The 10,921-nt window shown below is 61.6% G+C and overlaps 1 long non-coding RNA gene across 1 annotated transcript in view; it reads right to left on the minus strand.

Annotated features, from left to right (window-relative positions):
• Window positions 1-7,688: 7,688 nt before the first annotated feature.
• Window positions 7,689-10,921, minus strand: part of LOC115282776 — a 6,110-nt gene continuing 2,877 nt past the window's right edge. The window contains exons 2-3 of the long non-coding RNA XR_003904737.1: window positions 9,128-9,404; window positions 7,689-7,866 (exon numbers count right to left, since the gene is read on the minus strand). This is a non-coding gene — a long non-coding RNA (uncharacterized LOC115282776). The remainder of the gene's footprint in view (window positions 7,867-9,127; window positions 9,405-10,921) is intronic.

Consider the following 10,921-nt stretch of genomic DNA (forward strand, 5'->3'; position numbering starts at 1 on the left):
CCGCCGTCCCCAGGAGCCGGCAGTAAGAGACTCTAACTGCGGTCCCCTCCAAGCCCTCAGCAGCCAGAGAGCTGGGGACACTGGGGGTGCTGCCGGAGGAGCCCCCTGTCTTTTCTGTTTGTAAAACTGTTAGGGAGACACAGAGCCGGGAGGGGACCCGCGAGCCCGCCCCAAGCAGCCCCTGGTGAGGACGTGACGTGGAGGATGGGTTTCCTCTGGCAGCCTTCTTCCTGGGGGCTGCAGGATCCGCAGGCGGTGACAGCGCGGGCTAATGGGGGACGGGGACAAGGCCAAGTTCCTGCCTCCCAGCTACGGCGTCCAGGGTCCCCTGAGTCACCCTCCTCTCCTCCAGCCCGAGTACAGGGAAGCAATGAGCACATAAGGGAAGCAGGTGCGTCCACGCCCTACGGGGCTTCCGGGACGGGGAGGACACAGATCTGTGGGCACAGACGTGTCCTTGTGCCTCGGAGCGTCTGCAGGAGCACATGGGGTCCCCAGGGCCTCGCCGGCGGCCACCAGCCCTTCCGCCCGCACCGCATGCACTCACGTGGCTGTGACAGGCCATAGAAGACCTGCAGGTGCGCAAGTCAGCTGGACCCCAGACTGTGCACAGCACCACTCAGCAAGGAAGGATGGCCCGGCCGGGTGTGGACTGGCTGGCCCCGAAGTGTTGCTCAGGCACCTACTGCCTTCGGAGGGCGGGGTTCCCTTAACGCCACTTAAAGGTTAGTAGTCACCCAAACACCTGAGTGTCCGATGACCACACAGCCCGCCTGTCCCCAGATCTGCCAAGGCAGGAAGGGAAGCAAGTGGATGGCTGGTCTGGGAATAGGGAGCCTACAAGAGGGCACGTGTTCAGAGCCTTCCGCACCGACTCAGTGAGCTGCAGTGACAAGCGACAATCCCAAGGGAATGGTCCCCCCGTCTCCCCTCCCCTGGCTTGCTCACTCTGCCCAACATTTCAGCCACTGTCTGATCTCAGAAGCTCCCCGGCTCCCAGCCGGCCCTGCCAGGGAGCTGCACCCAGAGGCCTCAGCAAGACTCCAGGCAGACAGGCCGGTGAGGACCCGCCATCTGCCCGTGCTGGCCTCGGCCTGACCTTCCTCCCCGGCTGGCCCTCGCCGCTACTCCGAGCCACCTGCCCTGGCGCCCCAGAAGCAGGAGAGAGCTCTGCCAGGGCAGGGCCGGAGCCGTGGCCGGAGGTCTGGCCCAGGGCCGCTGGGGACTCGCGTGCTCCATTCTGTCAGGAACCATCCTGAACTCACATCCCTTCCTCTCCAGGGCCCATGGCCCTCCCTGCAAAGGGACAGAACCGCTCCGGGTGACACGGACTGTCCCTCTCCGTCCCCGGCAGCATGTAACTCCACGGGACCTGGGATAAGTGAAGCAGGCACCTGGCACTGGTGACCCTCGAGGCCACGGGGAGGAGGGGATGTTGCCCGTGGGCACCAGGGTCCCCGCAGTCCTTGAGGAGGGTCTCCATGGGCTTCCCCCGAGCCAGCCGCTTTCAGCGGAAGTCATGTTCATCCTGATTGTTCATTGCAATAACGGAACGCGATCATCGGAGTCCTAGCCTGGCTGAGGGGGCTGGCGGCCGCGTAAGGAATCATTGACACGGAGGAGACGAATATTCTTAGAAAGCAGAGGAACTCCCCAGGCTCCAGACGACCAGGGAGGGGACGGGGAGGAAACAAACCCTGGGCCATGCAGGGAGACCCTTGTAAGGGCCCCAGAAACGGGAGGGTTTCCCTCTGGGCTCAGGAGCTATGCCCCTGCCCTGGCCCGGGGCTCGCATCCATAGAAATCACAGGCGCTGAGGGGTCCCCAAGATTGGCTGTCCTCTGACTCCCCCAGGGGCCACCTCCTCCTGGCCTCTGCCCTGGGCGCCTGATGCCAAAGGAGTTACACAAACCAGAGTTTGCCCCGGGTGGTGGTGGTGAGAAGGAGGCAGGGAAGGCAGGGAAGGAGAAGGGTCGGAGAAGCTGTTCCGAGCTGACGGAGCCTAAATGCACGAGGGCGAGGGCTGGCCCGTGGTGCCCCGCGGAACCCACAGGCGGAGCATCCGGGCCCTCGGGAGCATGAGAAGTGGGGGCAGCAGCGTCAGACATGCAAGCGATGCTCTGTCTTCTGCCTGCTGGCTGCCTCTGCTCCCCGCTACCCTGCCACCCGGCGGGAGGTGCCCGCCTTCACCAGTTCTGCCCCGAAGCCCGGCCTGACCTGACGACAATTTCATAACATCAGCCCCAGAGAGAAAAGCCGGTGGGCGCCGTCTGGCCCACCCCTCACCCAGGTACCAGGGGATGAATCATACAGCATCGACCCAGGGTGGGTGAGGGGCCAATTACAGAGGTCTGTCCCCCCCAGAGGTGTCTGTGACATGTCACATCCTAAGAGCCATGGAAGAGACAGTGTGGCCCAAGAAGCAGAGGGGAGACTTACAGGGGGTCAGGGACGGCTTTCAGGGCCCTTGGGAGGAGTAATGCGGTGAGGTGGTGCTACGGCAAAGGCGTTACCGGTGAGGTCAGGAGCCTTCCAGCAACAAGGTGAGCTGATGTCATGGAAGCGCTGCTGAGCAAAGGAAGGACCCCGAACAGTTGCCACCACTCAGGGGACAGCGCAGGGTGGGGAGCGCAGTGTCTGTGTCAGTCAGGACCCGTAGGAGAGGTTGGACATAGAGACGGAGGTGGGGGTGGGGGGGGGGGGGGGGGGGGGGGGGGGGGGGGGGGGGGGGGGGGGGGGGGGGGGGGGGGGGGGGGGGGGGGGGGGGGGGGGGGGGGGGGGGGGGGGGGAGGATGGAGAGAGATGGAGACTGAGAGGAAGATGCTAAGCTGTTTCCTGCTAAGCCGGTGGCTCAGGGTTAGAGACTGAGGGGCCTCCGCAAGTGCAAGCAGGCGGGGGCGCCGGTGCTGTGAACTCCACCCCAAGGGCTGGGGACGACACCAGAGCTCAGCGGTCCAGCGGAGAGGACTCTCCCTTCCTCCACGACTCTGTCCCATTCGGACCCTGGGCAACTGGGAGCTGCCGCCCTCACCGGGGAGGACCAGCTGCCTTACTCAGTCTGCTGACCCGCTCGCCGGCCTTCCGGAAGCTCCCTCGCAGACACACTGAGGAGTAACCTTCAGCCCACTGTCTGGGCACTCACGAGCCGGTCCAGTGGACACACACAATCCACCAACACGGCCTCTAAGGGCGCTTCCAGGCCCCCCTCAGGATGCTTTCCTGTCCCCACAGACCCTGCGTGCCCAGGCCTCTGCTTATCTCTCCGGGGTCGCCGCTGACACCCATCCCTGTGTGTCCCCAAGCCCCCGGGACCCTGGGAGCCTGCCCCTGCCTGGACCCGCACACACTGGGCCCTCGGCCTCTCTCCTGCTCATTCTCCCACTGTAAGCCTTGCCTCTTCCGGGGAGGTGCCCCCACTGGGTCAGAGACCGCCCTGTCCCTTCCCAAACCCAAGGCCCTCAGGGACAAACAGCCACAACCCTCGAGAGATACATGAGGGGAAAGAACTGGGGCTGTGAGGGGAGCACCGTAGGGAGGACTCAGACGGGGCAGGAAGGCTAGCGGGCTACTTAAGAGCATCGGGGTGCCAACGCAAACGGGCATTTCCAATCCTCCTTTATCAAAATGCTTACGTGACCCTGAAATCATCCAATAAGCAGTTTGCAAGACCCAGACTCAAACCCGGCTCACCAGCAGCTTTCAGAGACAAGGCTGGCCTCCCTCCCGGACAAGGGCCGGCCGTTGGCTGGAGGCAGCCTCTCCAGGCTCGGGAGGCCCCACCAGGGCCTCCTCTGCTGCAGCTGCATGAGAGGCTGAGCCCTGGGTGCCAGCAGGGAGGGGGCAGCAGGAGGAGGAGGAGGAGGAGGCCAAGGATGGAGGAGGTGAGAGAGGCAGGTGGGAGGTGAGTGCCACCTCGCATTCCCCAGGGAGGCCAGAATGCTGATGTCGGCAGTCAACCCAAATCTAATCTCAGGGAGGAACAATGAAAAAAAAGAACATTTCTGACCTGCTCACCAGCCTTTTGCACGTTCTGCTTGGGGATCTACGAGGCCCTTGCAAAGTGGGGTGCGTCCCGGGGCCGCCTGACCCTCAGACCCTTGGGTTTCTGTCTTGTTTACAACCAACAATTTCCATTAGGGTCTCTCTGCTCACTGTCCTGTCTGCCTTCTCTTCCTGTTACCCAGAAGGGTCGGCAAGGAAGAGTTGAGGCTTTGCTGAATTTAACATTTTTTAATGCTTATTTATTTTTGAGACAGAAAGAGAGAGAGAGACAGAGTATGAGTAGGGGAGGGGCAGAGAGAAAGGGGGACACAGAATCAGAAGCAGGCTCCAGGCTCTGAGCTCTCAGCACAGAGCCCGAAGAGGGACTCGAACCCATGAACCGTGAGATCATGACCTGAGCCGAAGTCGGACACTTACCCGACTGAGCCACCCAGGAGCCCCCTGGCTTTGCTGAATTTAGAACAGGGTCCTGGGAAGGGGCGGCATGTGGCTGCTGCAGAGTCTTACCACAGAAACCAAGATCCACGCACCCAACCTGTACACGTAGGCTCAATAAACAATGCCCACATTGGGGTTATTTTTCAGATGCATATACGTGCAGTTGTGAATAATCAGATCCAAATCAATTTGAAAGCACTTCTGAATTCAAAGTAGCTTTTTTGTCATTGTGAGTTTTCGCCACCAAGGGATCCTAAAAATAAAAGCATCAGCATGTGAAGAGATCTTCAAAGTGTTTGACATTAAAATGCCGGTCGCGGGGCGCCTGGGGAGCTCCGTGGGTTAGTCGTCTGACTTCGGCTCAGGTCAAGATCTCACGGTCTATGAGTTCAAGCCCCGCATCAGGCTCCGTGCTGACAGCTCAGAGCCTGGAGCCTGCTTCGGATTCTGTGTCTCCCTCTCTCTCTGCCCCTCCCCAGCTCAGTCTCTGTCTCTCTCTCTCAAAATAAAACAAAGACATAAAAAAAATTTTTTAATGCAGTTAGCAGACCTGAAAACGGTGGGAACCTTGATTCCACAGCAAATCCTTTCCTCCTGCCCAAGAAAATACAGTCTGGGGAGGTCGAGAGGCTCGGCCAGAGTCACACGCCGACCCAGGGTCTGCCCTAGGACCTGCGCGAGTCCTTGACTCTGGATTCCCAGTCCACTGCAGAGCGGAGCTGGGGAGTGGACTCAGCGAAAAGATCCGGGCATGGTGCCCCGCACACAGTGGGACTCAAACCGATGAAGAGACCACCGTTATCATTGTGGTTACAGCTGGGGCAGCCTGTGGTCTGGTCCACTTCCACGTGCATCGAAGCTACTGGGACCCTGTGAATTACCGGCTGGGTGCATGTGGGCGGGGGGCGGGGACCAGGGGTCGGACATCGCACAGCCCCCTGCCGTGCTCCTCCGTGCTCCTCCGTCCTCCGTCCCCACCGGCAGGAGGGTGCTGGGACAGGAACATCCTCAGCTCAGAGCCCTGGCCGTGGGCTCCACGGCGGCCGTCACCTTCCCCACCGCGGCCCTGCTCTCTGCCTGGGTGGGGGGTCTGCGTCCTGCGTCAAAGCGGGATTGAGAAACTGGATGAGATGGGGGCACCTGGGGGCTCTGTCGGTTGAGCGTCCGGCTTCGGCTCAGGTCACAATCTCACGGTTCATGAGTTCGAGCCCCGCGTCGGGCTCTGTGCTGACAGCTCAGAGCCTGGAGCTGCTTTGGATTCTATGTCTCCCTCTCTCTCTGCCCCTCCCCTGCTCGCGCTCACTCTCTCTCTCTTTGTTAAAAATAAATAAGAAGAGAAAAAGGAAAACCAGATGAACTGTTCAGCAGCGGCGCTTCAGAGAGTAACCAACCCCTGGGTCAGTGGGCCGGGGCTGGAAGGACAGACGGATGGACGGACAGACGGATGGGTGGATGAGTGGACCGTCTTCTCGGGACGCCCTCCCAAACTGCAGCCAGCAAAGCAGGGAGTGAGATGGGAAGACGCCAGGCGCCGACCTTCATGCCGCCGGCGGAAGACGTTTCCGGAGAGTTTACCCCACCAGGCAGCTGCCCAGAGTTCTGGCACCTCGGTCCCCGCCCCTGGGTCAGCGCGGCCTCGAGGAGGAGCCCTGGGGTCTGCAGGGGGAGAAGGCACGACCCCTCAGCTCAAGGGAGCAAACCGCCCCCTGCCCCGAGTGGCCGTCTGAGTCCACATGGCAGGCAGTGGCAGAGGAAGGGCTTGTCGGAGGACATCCAGGCGCTGGCCCCAGCCCTGGACAAAGGTTGGAGGGGGGCGTCTCCCCCGAGGGCCGAGGGGGGCCATCTGGGACTGCAGAGCCGGCCCCCCTGCCCTGCTGCTCCCCGGTGGGGAGGGAGGGTGGCTGCCTGTGAGTCCCCAAGCCTGCGTCTATTTATAACCTGCACCGCTTTGTTTGTTTTTGGGGCGTCTGCATCCCAAGGTCCCCTGTGCTTTGTTCTGCCGGAAGGACCACGGCCGCCTGGCCTTGGATTCCGCCACTGCCGGGGACCCCACCTCGGTGGTGACGACAGCAAGCCACCCATATGCACACACACTGACGAATGCACACACACATGCACACAGACACACACACATGCACACACAGCCACACACACAGACACATGTGCACGCACACACATGCACACAGACATACACTGAAGTGTGCACACACTCACATGCACACACCCACAGATGCACACAGCCACACACATCTGCACACACATATACACACACCAACGCACGCACACATGTGTGCACAGTCACACACTGAAGCATGCACACACAGTGAAGTGTGAACACATGCACACACATGTACACACAGTCGCACACATACACACACATCGCCACACACGCTGACGCATGCACACACTCACACACGCACTTGTGTGTGTGCGCAAGCCCACAAGCTGACCACTCACTGACCACCAGGGTCCTGCTTCTCCTCCCCCTGCTCCCAGCCCACCCCGGGCACATCATCCACCTCCACTGACCCATGTCCCTTGCTTCACACGGAACCTTGTCCCCAACATGCATGCACTGACACCCGGGTTCGAAAACCACACCCCTTTCCTTCTGCAAACAAAGCCCTGAGCAGACCCTAGAGTAAAGCCAAGAATTCTTCCTGTGGACCCTCGTCACCCCCTCTCATTCAGCTGGGTGCTGGCGGAGCCCATGCGGGCCGCGTTCTGACCAGGCTGGACATCTCAGAGCGAAGGAGGGGGCCCTGATGGCCAGAGCCGCAGGACGCACGGAGGCCAGGCTGTCCCCTAGGAACTCCTTGGAGCAGCCCACCTTCATCACCAAGACCCTCTGCAGGGGTTCGGATCTCCCCATCAACGGGGGACAAACTGGGCCATGCCTGTGGGTGGGGATGGCTGCCCCCGGGGCCCCGCAGTCACTCCTCCAGGGAGGCATTCGAGCCCAGCCCACGGGCCCCTGACACTCACTATCCCTGGGGGAGGTGCCCTGGACAGGGGGGGAAGGGACCGCGGGCCGGGCCGGACAGGGGCCGACGGGCGTGAGCCCAGTGGACGGAGTGGAGGCACGAAGTGGCATTTACAGCATTTAAATTTTTTTTATGTTTTTTATTTATTTTTGAGAGACAGAGACAGCGTGAGCAGGGGAGGGTAAGAGAGAGGGAGACACAGAATCGGAAGCATCCAGGCTCCGAGCTGTCAGCACAGAGCCCGACGTGGGGCTGGAACCCACGAACTGTGAGATCATGACCTGAGCTGAAGTCAGCCGCCCCACCGACTGAGCCCCCAGACGCCCCGTCATCTACAGCATTTAGAGCATCACCAGGCTCCTTCTCCTCTCTCTTCCCACAGACACAACATTTTGTGCGCGTGTGTGCACATGTGCTGCACCGCTTTTGATCACTTCTTCCTCTGACGAACAGAAAATACCAAAATAAGTGGCCATCCAAGATCGACACCCCACCCCCCCGCCAGAGCTCCCACTGAAGAATTAAAAGACGAGAAAGCCTCCACCCCCCCATGCCCCCCAAGTCTCCCCAGGGCCCCTCACGCCCCCTGGCCGTGGGCACTGCCAGCCTGCCGCCTAGACTCAGGCCAGATGCCGGAGTGCCAGGGTCGCTGGCACTGGATGGGCGCACTTCTCTTCCTAGCTGGGAGGCCTCAAGGAGGCCCCTCTAGGGACCAACCAGCGGTCTCTGGCTGGACTTGGCGGCTCAGCCTCCAGGGAAGGGCTCGAAGGAAGTCTGCTGAGTGAACGTCCCTCCAGGCTTTTCACCATTATTATTAAAAGGCGGTGTGGCCTGCAGGTTAAAAACCGGGACTTCGGCTCCCACAGGCGTGTGTTCAAATTCTGCTCCGTCACTTCCTAGCTGAGTGACTTTGGGCAAGTTACTTAACCTCTCTGTGACTCATGGTCTCCAGTGTCCGAAATGCTGATAACGTGGATGCTGTCGCCTTGAGCTACCAGGCGGGGTGATTGGCTCGGTACCCGGCCCTGAGTAAGGGGTCAGTAATGAGGATATTACTGCCGTGTCTGTTTACAGTGTGTGAAATAGTGAACTGGGGCGCCTGGGGGGCTCCGTCGGTTAAGCGTCCGACTTCGGCTCAGGTCATGATCTCACAGTTCGTGGGTTCAAGCCCCGCATCAGGCTCTGTGCTGACAGCTAGCTCAGAGCCTGGAGCTGCTTCAGATTCTGTGTCTCCCTCTCTCTCTGACCCTCCCCTGCTCACACTCTGTCTGTCAGTCTGTCTGTCTCTCTCTCTCTCTCAAAAAATAAACATTAAAAATCTTTAAATAAATAAAAAGTGAACCAAAGGACTCTATTCACAGCAAACTGTAACTGGTCCATGACTTGGGTCAAGGCCAACTTTCAGCCCCGCCTACTCAGCAGGGATCCTGGGGCGCAGGGCTGAGGAGAGGGGAGGGTCTCTCCACCCCCCAGCCGCTTCCTCCGCAGCCTTGGAGCCAGTGCGCAGCCAGGTCCCTCCTCCCTCCGCCTGCTCACCCAGCCTCAGACACCATTTCTCAGGACATACACTGAGGCTGTGCGGAGGGGACCAGTTTCCTTTGGGGGCTGCCCACGTGCCCCCCGAAGGGACTGCCTTTCCCTGGGAAGAAGAAAGGGCTACACTCCCCAGCCCTCCAGTTCCCCCTCCCGCCGTCTCCATTTACCGATGAGCCCAGAATGGGTAAGTAACCTGCCCCAAGACACACAGCCGGGCAGCAGCGGGAGCCTCGCGGGGTTCTGAGTTCCAGCCTCGGGTCTTCTCCTCGGGCTGGTTGACAACTGAGCCTGCTTCATGTCCTCACGACGGAGGGCAAAACGGGCCCTCGGTAGATAGGACAGACCCCTCCTGCCTTCCCTCCGGAGCCTCCGAGAGCTGCTCACACGCTTCCTGTTGTCCTCACACTGAGGTCTCAGCCCGGGTCTCCTCTCCTCCTCGAGACTCTGGAGAAGACATTAACCGGAGTCAGGGACAGGGTGGGCGAGGGACAGGGTGCGGGGACAGACGCCGACCTCACAGAGCGGCCACGTGGAGATCAGGCCGCCTCAGTCCCGAGCCTGGGCCGCCCCCCCCCAACCGTCCCTGGGGCCAGCCGTCTCTCCCCTCCGGAGCCGCCTGCACTCGCGCAGAGGCCCCTGGGAGCCTGCACCGCCGCAGACAGCTGTCACCAAAGAGAAGTCACAGTGTGACTCTGTCCCACACGCCCCTCCCTGGCCCCAGCGCCTTCCGTGGGTCCCAGCCCGGCAGGGAGAGCTCAGAGGCCGCAGGGACAGGCCTGGAACCTGGGGAACCTCGCTTCTTCTGTTTGGACCAGTGAGGAAACACAAGGCGCATTAGCCAGATGCTCTTTCAGGGACTTGGTCTCGCTTGAGATCAAGGGGGGATGCAGGGCTAGTGCTCCCCACTGTCGGCTGAGGTGCGCCCTTCCCTCGCCCCTCCCGCAGCACCCTGCGGCAGGAGACAGGGCCTGGAGGCAGGTGCAGGCTGCATTCGTGGTCCCCACCCTCCTGCCTCAAGGGCAAGGTCGACCAACGGCAGCTGGGCAGGGACCTGATGGAAGAACACTCAGAGCATCACAGGCAGAGGTGAGGCCCCTCTCGCCGCAGGCCGCGGGGTCAGGGAGAGGAGGCTCAGGTCTGCACAGTCAGGGCTGCCTGGAGGAGGCGGACTGTGAGTCAGGTTTGGAAGAAGAGGAGCCCGGACCAACCTAACTCCCAGTCTTCAAGCGTCTCCACCTGCCTGTCTCTGCCGGCTTGCTCGGTGGGACAGCCACCAGCCGGGCATTGTTTCCATGGCGACCAGGTGACCACGGTGGTGTCCCCGGGCACACCAGGCTGGGGCGGGGCCCGCATTGGGCTGGTTTCCAGAGCGTCTCTTCGTGTCACAGGGAGATGAAACGGGGCCGTCTTCCTCTGAGTCACTGTCGCTTTTCCACAGTGACCTTCTCATTAAGCAGTGAGAGATGCCAGGGGGCGGGGCTACACAGGAGCTATAAGTGGGCGGGGCAGGGATCGGGGCACCTGGGGCTGGGCCCCCCCTTCCTGTCAGCCCGCCGTCAGGGCTGCGGATCCCCCCACAGACCTCCGGGCCCCGGATCCTCTGATCTGGGGACACGGGCCGCCCACAGCGCCAGCAGTGTCTTCACACTCACACGAGCGCACACACACACACACACACACGCACACACACACGCACACATTCCAGGCCCGCCCGGCCGCCAACACAGCGCCTCGGCCAAGGAGAAAGTAGGGGGCAGACGCCCTGTCTAGGAGTCGCCTCAGCCAGGAGCCTGCGGGAGCAAACCGCATTCCAGGCGCTGGGCGGACCTCCTTTCAGTCTGGAGAGAAAAGGGGTTCCGAGGAGGGCCAGAGCCCCCCGGAGCCCACCCAGCTCACCGCGGCCCACAGCCTGCGGCCCACAGCCTGCCGTCGGGGCCGGGAGCGCGGCGGGCTCAGCCCGG

The sequence above is a fragment of the Suricata suricatta genome, chromosome 17 (genome assembly GCF_006229205.1).
Source record: "Suricata suricatta isolate VVHF042 chromosome 17, meerkat_22Aug2017_6uvM2_HiC, whole genome shotgun sequence".
Lineage (NCBI taxonomy): Eukaryota > Metazoa > Chordata > Mammalia > Carnivora > Herpestidae > Suricata > Suricata suricatta.